This window comes from Lissotriton vulgaris, chromosome 6, assembly GCF_964263255.1.
Source record: "Lissotriton vulgaris chromosome 6, aLisVul1.2, whole genome shotgun sequence".
NCBI lineage: Eukaryota > Metazoa > Chordata > Amphibia > Caudata > Salamandridae > Lissotriton > Lissotriton vulgaris.
In genome coordinates this window covers 188129454-188138207 of record NC_141694.1, presented here as the reverse complement: position 1 = coordinate 188138207, position 8754 = coordinate 188129454, and positions in this window count along the sequence as shown.

Here is an 8754-nt window from a genome sequence, read left to right as displayed (position 1 = left end):
TGCATTGCAAAAACTTGTCTATGTTCATTTTTTCTTCCTCCTAATATGAATTTAATGTGTTTGAGGATGATTTTACTACAGTGTTTTTTAATTCATTTTTTCAATTTGTCCCTGCGCCTCTTTGCCTTCAATAGGATTTCTCATAGTTCCTAGGGGGACACGAACAAATACGTTTTTTACAATTATTAGACTTTCCCCTGCACCACCTGCCTGCCATAGGCATCTCATCCTAGGCCATAAGTACAATGGACCCTAGCAAGAACTTTGTTAATGTTTATTTGATTTTCCGCTGAACCCACTGCCTACCACTGGTATCTCATAGGCCTTGGAGGCACATACAGTAACCTTTTCAATCTGTATGTTATGGAAATACTATGTTATGCATGCTCTGGAATAGATACACTATTGTTAATGGCTTCTGATGACCTCACTAAAATATATTGTCTGTAGATTCAAATTGCAAATGCCACATTTAACTGAAGGTTTTTCTTTCTTGTTTGCTTTTAGGTGCACAAAGACACATCATACACAGTACTGCCAGACAGAAGACAGGCAGTGAGACCACCTGAGTCCTCCTATGCTTCCCTACTTGTGTTGCTAAGTGGCACCAGTCAGAGTTAAGAACTTTAAGATTACCCCAAAAAGGGGTGTTTCTGCAAAGAAAGTGGCCAGTGAGGAGAAGAAAAAGATTATCATCACAGATGTGCCACCCTCGACCTTTTTCAGGAGATGTGGTGTAGCTGCTGCACCCTACTCGGGGCAGCAAAAGGCTGAGACAGCATCACCCCACCCCAACATAAGCCAAAGCTCATGTCTCTCTGCAATGCAGCCACTGCAGTCATACCGACGAACAGTGCGCCTGTAGTGTATTAGTCTCAGCCGTAAAATACCTAATCATCAAAGAAAAGTGGACAATAGAAGCCGCAGTTAGCAATAATTCTTCCTGAAGTAGGAACAGAACAGGAGGTTGAGCTTTCTGCTGAGCAATATGTTTCTCTCCAACCATTGGCTTCAAGATCTCCTGCAAGAAAAAGAAAGGGTACTGCACCATCTACTCTGAGCCCCCTGTTGATGAACTGCACATAGATTAGACTCCAGCCAAGTCAGAGAACTGTCAAGAGAAGGAAATTTACTGAAAGTGTTAGAATTATGGAAAGTGACAGTGATGACAAGCTAGTGATTGTCAGTGTGGAGGGCAACTCAGAGGATGCTGAGATAACTCATCCTATTCAACCTGCTGAGAGGAATGTGATTCCATCACCACCTTTGCCTCCACATTTCCACACAAAGCAGCCCTGCTGCAAGAAGTGCAGCTTGTAGTGTGCGAGCATCATCCGCATCAGCAACCTTGAAATAGCACAAGACTCAGATGTAGACACCGTCGCATATAATGATTCCCACTTTAAGATGCACATTGAGTACCACCCCCTGCTTCTCTTCAGAAGTCGACTGTGTCAGTGGCTCACTAAAGTGTTGCGCTAGACCTCCTCCCTTTTTCTTTTGTGGAAACACTGGAATTGTTTGAATTTGTGGCAGCCATATTTCCAAAATGGAAATTTCCCAGTCAGACCTATCTTGCCTGAGTTGCTGTTCCAGCACTCCATCAAGATGTTCTGTAATTGTCTGGCCAAGGTATGCAGCAGAGTGCTATTCAGACTATCCACTGGATGACAGATGTGGACCAATTGTCAAGCAACTGATTACATGTGTATCACTGCACACTGGATTTCATTTGTGGGGGTTGGGCAACAGCTATCTGCAAATCTCCACACTGAAGAACGTTTTCATGGCATTCAGTGATATGCAACCGTAGTGATGTTTGCCATGCAGAAATCCCATATTGCTTTAAACATCTTGGAAGATTTTAACAGCAAGGTGTTTGAGGGTCTTTGACCAAGACGTCTCAAAATTTGATTTGCTGCCACGGAAAATGGCAGTAATGTGGTCAAGACTATGGCAGATGGTGATAGGTCCTGTGTTTGGCGCATTGCATCAACCTGACAATGTTACAATGGCCAGGGCTCAACAAGCTGGCAATAAAGTATCTGGCTTGTCTGGTAGCCAGTGTGTCTTCTGAGCATGTGTTCAGTACAGCTGGCGCAGTTGTCACAGTCAGAAGGATCTGTCTCTTGTCTCAAAATGTGGCACGATTGACCATGAATAAAATTAACAAACATTTCACGCCAAAAAAGTACATTGTTCCTGAAACAGAACAGGATGAGGACAATTGGCCAGACTCGTGTGTTAGCTGATACATTTCTGAGTGAACCCCCTGATTTTGAGGATGAACTCTACTACCATGACAAAGTAGCCTCCAATAGATCGTGCATATATTGTTGAACTCCATTGAATAAATAATTATATAGAAGAACATTTATATATTTGGTGTCTGGCTTACCCTGCCCCATTTGACATGTATGGAGTGGACCAGTGTGCACATAAGTAGCCTCCATTTTCTGAAGGAAATGAAGGCATTGACTCCCATCCCTATTCTTCATTTTCCATTCCATAGCTGGGCTGCTAGTGAAGATCATTGAAAAAGACAGCCCTTGAGTGTATCACTTTCATAGGAAAAGAGATACAATAGCTAAATGTGCACTACACTTGGAACAGGTAATTATTGCACCAATGAGTAATATTGACTGATTGATGATTCATGTGGTGGCTGTGAGAATGTTTTAACTAGTTTTTATACTTGATTTGTAATGTTTGGGTCCCGGGGGTGATTCTGCCTGAAAGCTTGCCTTCCACATTTCACTATAATTACTTACACGCTCCTTCTGTGTACATATTTTTTAAAAGATTCTTCCAAATTTTACCAAACTACACACAATGCTAAAATTATTTTTCTTTTCTTATTCATCAACACTACAGGTCTATCTCATTTGGGTCGGGAGTTGGGATGGGACCACCTCCACACCCAGAAGAAGAAAGTTAGGAACAATGCCTATTTACTTCAATGGGAAACAACACAACTCAGGAACCCTACTCCTGTGGACTGGAGAGAGGTGCATTGATTAGGAAAATGCAGAGTCATGGCTCCAATGTCAAACTTTAATTAAGGGGCAGTGGTGAGGGGGAATTGCCATTGGACACATTCACTTGATGGACGCACACAGCTAAATATTGACATTTGTGAGATTGATCAGCCAGGTACATACAGTTCCTTTACTGGCATTGGTGGTTCGAAATTGTTCTCACTTCTCAGTTAATTGCACGTAACTTACCAGCCTATGCTCTGCCCTCTTGTTGCTCATCCACCATAAAGCTTACTTTGACTCTACAATAATGACATTTACTTTTTGGAATCCAACAGACTTTCTCTTCTTCTGCACCAAAGCTCCATAACACTCCTGCTTACCAGTCCGGTGAAGCCCTACACCCAAGACAGACAGTCCAAGAAGAAAAATGCAGATGCACTGTCTATTTTGACTTTTATATACAGTAATATTTCCCTTTTCTTAACAAAAACAGTTTTTAGAATTATTTGGGTCCTCCCTATTTTGCATTTTTCAACCCTAGGCAACTTAACAATTAGATAACTTCTGACTCTGGGACTGAATGACTGTTTACATTTGGTAACTGAACTGTAATCTTCCTTCAAGAACAGGTGTGATGTGCTGCTCAGCAAGTTGATGAATGTTGTGTTCGTCTTACCCTTCCTCAAGTCCCATTCCCATCCATTCATGAAACCCCTCATGCTCTTCCCCAAGGTTGTGTGATCTATTGAGGTTTGTTTTAATAATTTACACCATAAATGGACCACAAACTTGGTGAGGCGAATGTGGTTAAAGTGACGCCAACTGTTACAGTATAATCTTAACAAAACAACAGTCCATGCCAGTTCTACTACTCATCCAGGCATGAAAGGGACATCATCATAGTGCAGAGTCTTAGAACAATGTCAGTTCATGGATATGTAGAACTAGATTGCACTATGGCCTGATTCACAAAGGTAAAGTTACATTTTTGGTGTAAGTTTACTCTTGCAGTGTAAATGTATTACCAGTAAGTAGTAACTTTATGAGTAGTAACTAAGTAGTAGTAACTAATTTTAAAATAATAGGAGTTACTACTCATAGAGTTACTACTTGTAAAGTTACTGATAGAAATGTTACTAGTCATAAACTTACACTGCAAGAGTGAAGTGACACCAAAAGTGTAGATTTACTTTTGTGAATTGGGCCCTATGTGTCTTACAAAATCTATGATACTTGGAGTAACCTTCTCTTGAGTCCTGACTCCATTGATTTGAGGTTTTTGTATGATTAGTTCTAATTTTCTAAATAAATGAAATACTACCCCCTAGATTGCTTGCTATTTGTTGTTTGACTTTTTTGTCATGGTGGTCTCAGTCTTGGTTCATCCACTAACTGTGTGTTTTCTTTCAGTCAAGTTGTCTGTCATGGATTATCCTGCTGACTAATCCTATAGATGGAGTTCACCTCTCAAGTATCAATCTGAATAGGTGGGGCCTGGTTTTGTAATGTCTTCCCTGTTTGCATTAGACTACCACAACCAGCATACGAAAGGCCATGCCGAACCTCTGCAATAAGGTTTGAGAAGATTGTGAGAGGTAGCAGACATCACCTGATCTATTCCGGTAAAAAGTTAAGAACTTAGTAATGAAGTTTTTCTTGTTAAGGAGAAATTGTGATGTTTGTGTATGTTTTTGGCAGACTCATTAGTGGTCAATAGTTAAAGAGGGTAGGACCAGGGCAGTAACTTGTATCACTGATGGGTGGATGGGTGCTGTAAAACATCATGCAGCAATAACTTCAAGCATATAGTCAGTTTTCCATTCCCACTCTGGTAGCAGGGTATACTGACCTGCAGGAAAGGGTAAGTAATCTACTGAAGAATAGATATATGGCAAGTGACTTCAGGTAGGGAAAGTCTGGGGGGAAAAGTGGATGTATAGTATGTGTGACAATTTCAGAGGAAAGCTTCACGTTCTCCTTTTGTCAATAGACCACAAGCCACACTAACCAGCAATGCCAAGACAGATTCTAAAGATAAATAAAGTCCCATTCAATTTACACATAGGAAAAATTAAACAACAAAACCTCTCCACCCACAACAGGCACACCTTCTTCCCCAAGCAAATCCAAAAATGTCCAAAGAATTTAAGTGGTCCTTTCCCAACACCCTCGCCTCCCGCAACAGACCCTCCCACCCCCAGCAAAAAAAGGAATAGAATATTAAGTCTTGAAGGCATCAAGGTCCTGCCTCATTCTGGCCATCTCTCGGGCCAGGATCCATTGGTCCTGCACGATGTGTGCCAGCTCACCGAAATCGTGGCTGAGTAGGTGGTGATGGGATGACTGGGACTGGGGGACTCCTGTTGTTCTGTGTGGCAGTTGTCCTCCAGCACTCCAGCAGCAGGCACCTTCATCGCTGGGTTAAGGAAGGCCTAGCTAGTGGCACATCCGGATGGCTAGCTTCCGCTGGGTTGGATGACCTCCAGTAGCAGGAGTAGCTATAGCAAGAAAGAAAAGAAATTCCAAAATTGTAATGCTCATTGCAAACACTTGTTTATTCACGAAAAAGCGTAGGTGGTGCGCTCCTATTTTTAATTTACTCAAACCTTCTTTGAGTGTTAAACATGTTGTTGTGTGCCATGCTGTAACATGTCCTGTCTGTTCACATTCATGTAAATTTCAATTAACCCATACAATAATGATTGTGTGGAACAGCATACAATATTTATGAATTTATCAAATCAATCACTCACAAGTTTCAAAAGATTCTTCAATGCATACATTTAATTGTCACTCAAAACAATTTGTTGTGAAATTCTTTTAGCATCTTACTAATTATCATCAATCCTACCATTTTACATAATCAGTGTACTATCCAAAAAGTATTTGCTTCATATTATTTACGCCCAATGTATTTCAAAATACGATGATTCCTTCTTCAGGGGAAAGTTGCACGAATAACCGCGAGGCCAGGCCAAAACAGATACTCAATAAGGTCTCAACTCTTCTTCATAAACTGGTCACCCTGGGCATATTATCAAGGGCTGACGATATAATTATCACCGCTTTAGCGTCTGTTTTCAGGCGAAAAGCAGCGATAATGATATCGCAATATCATCAAGGACACGTTAGCGAGTGTTTTCCTTACTTAGCGCCCTTTTCCAGCACGCCTACCATCGCATCGCTAATGAGATGCAAAGTAGGCGTGGCTGTCGAAACAACACAGGTAAATATCGCAATGGCAGCATCGCGATATTACCAACGAGTTGCAGCGATCATTTTAATCGCGCTAACTCTGCCTTAACACAGGAATTTCCCGTCTGTTAAATTCCTGACTAAGGCATACCGAACATGGGGGGTGGATTGTGCGGCTAAGGCCACAGGGCCATATTATCAAGTATATTGCCGTTTTCCATGGAACATTGGTGGGAAACCAGCGATGTTCCATAGAAAATCCCGTTATTGCTGGATTTCTTATCGCCTTTGAGATAATCGTTGATAATACAATCCGTGATTAATTGCAGCAATAGCCGGCGATAAGAATAACAGTGATAAGCGCGCTTTGCCATATTTATCACAACTCCTTGGTAATACGCCCCCTGTCCCTCTACAGTATAAAAGTTATTGTGATCACCAGTCACGCTCTGCATTACTTGAGTTCTGACATCTCTCTAAATCCAAAGCATGATTGGAACATCACTACCACGCCATATGTCGGAGCCGAAGTAATGTGGAGCATGACAGCAGTTTTCAACTGGTGATCATGATCATTTTGATACTCTAGAGAAACAGACATACACTGTAGCGCAGAATGAAATTGTGTTACAGTTTTAGGTGATGAAATGCCATGGACAGGGAGGTGAAGGGCAGGATAGCCCAACAAATACAGTATTGCCAAGTAGAATGCAAGGTGACTTACCACTTGTCCCTACCACAACAAGGACTTTTTCCCCTATGTTTACCTTGGTCTTCTCCATCTCAGGCTGACTGGCTCTGGCGACGGCACTGGTGGACTGCACACTTAGACAACAAACATAATGCACCCATTTTACATACCAGATTAACCACCTAATTATTTTTCACAAGGTACAGAAAGACCTCACTAAAGTTAGGTTAGCTATCTTCTAGCAAAAGTATTACTTTGGTAAGTTTGATTGACAGCATTTTAAAAACCAGGTAGTCAAACAAAAACATTTTCTCCTAATGGAGGTATGAGGCAACAAATGGATAAGAACTAAATGCTATGACTGAGTGGAAGGGAATACAGAGGACATATGGTATTGGTTTGCATCTCATCCGTGCCACTCTGCACTGTTGTGGAAACTACTAGTATAAGACAACTATCTCTGTATTTTGTTAGTGTTTCCTCAAGAAAGCCTTCTCAACCAACATGTTTTGTGAGTATATGGGCCTGTGATCCTCTTTATGTTACTAATATCTGTTCTCTTAACAGTACTACACAAGACATGTACAAGAGGAGTGAAGGAATGTTTATTAAATAAGGGAGCAGAAGAAAGCTGCGAAAAAAAAAGAAAGTGAGTTGCAGAAACAGAGACATTGGAAAACACAGGGAAATGCAGGTATACGAAACATTAGGTAAGAGATATGAAATAAAAGTAAGTACAGTAGACCATGATATATTACTAGTGGGAATAGATAAAAGTAAGAAATAATAATAAACATGACTTACTGGGATCAGCAGAACCATCTGTCGTGGCACTAGTGGTGATAGTGGAAGTGGACGCTGCAGCTTTGATGGTGGTTGTGGAAGCAGCAGCTGCAATTCCCTGGCCCTGGGATGCATGTTTACCCTTGGATCCACATGAAAGGATTAAAGATAAAAAGAACAATGATTAGTAGTACTCTCGACCAAAAACATTTTGACAAGCACAGCATTATGCTTTCTAAATCAGATAGCCTATTGCTAGTTTCCTACCCCAAAAGTACATTTTGAACATTCATTCATTCCAATGAATGATCTTGCTTCTCCACCCACTTCAACTATTGATGGGCCAGGACGGTCTCCATTTGTGACTGCATCTCAGGGTGACTGGGACTGTATGAGCTACTTAAAGCCACAAAGAATGCTAGCACCCCTGATATGCTACTATTGTAATAGGGACATACTTTAAATCAGCCCCAAAGAGCACCTTGCTGAAAGTGGATCAGAATCAGGACCCTAAATGATGACATATTAGATATGCACATAGGAAAACAATATACATCAATAAAAAAAGTCTTACTAGCATTTTATATAATAAAAACATTAGGATGAATAACTTATTGAAGAAACAAATGATGAGATGCAGAAGTTGAATTTCGGAGGTTCCCAGACTTACCTTACAGTTGGATACAAAAGGGTGGTCTAACAATGTAGGTATAGCCAAGGCCAGGGTGTTCCCGGATGTTATTGGTCTTGATGTTCACAAAGTGAACATCAGCATCTGTAGGACAGAAGCTGACATGAGAGACCGGCATACTTAAGGGATTAACTCATCCTAATTCATTCAAGAACATGTTATTTAGATTGGTTGAATACTCATTTTGAGATCCATAAAGATCCCTGTCCTGCAAGTTAAGACAAGGTCTAGCAGATATCTTATATTACTTCCACTATGTTGCCAAGTCTAAGGGCAAATCTACCCTACTCCATCATATACAATACACAATTTTGTCAGACTTGCATTGCATATTGGCCAAGTGCAAATATGTATGTGTGAAAAAAGATATACAGCAACCCTATCAAGTAACATAAAAAGGTTAAAAGATAAAA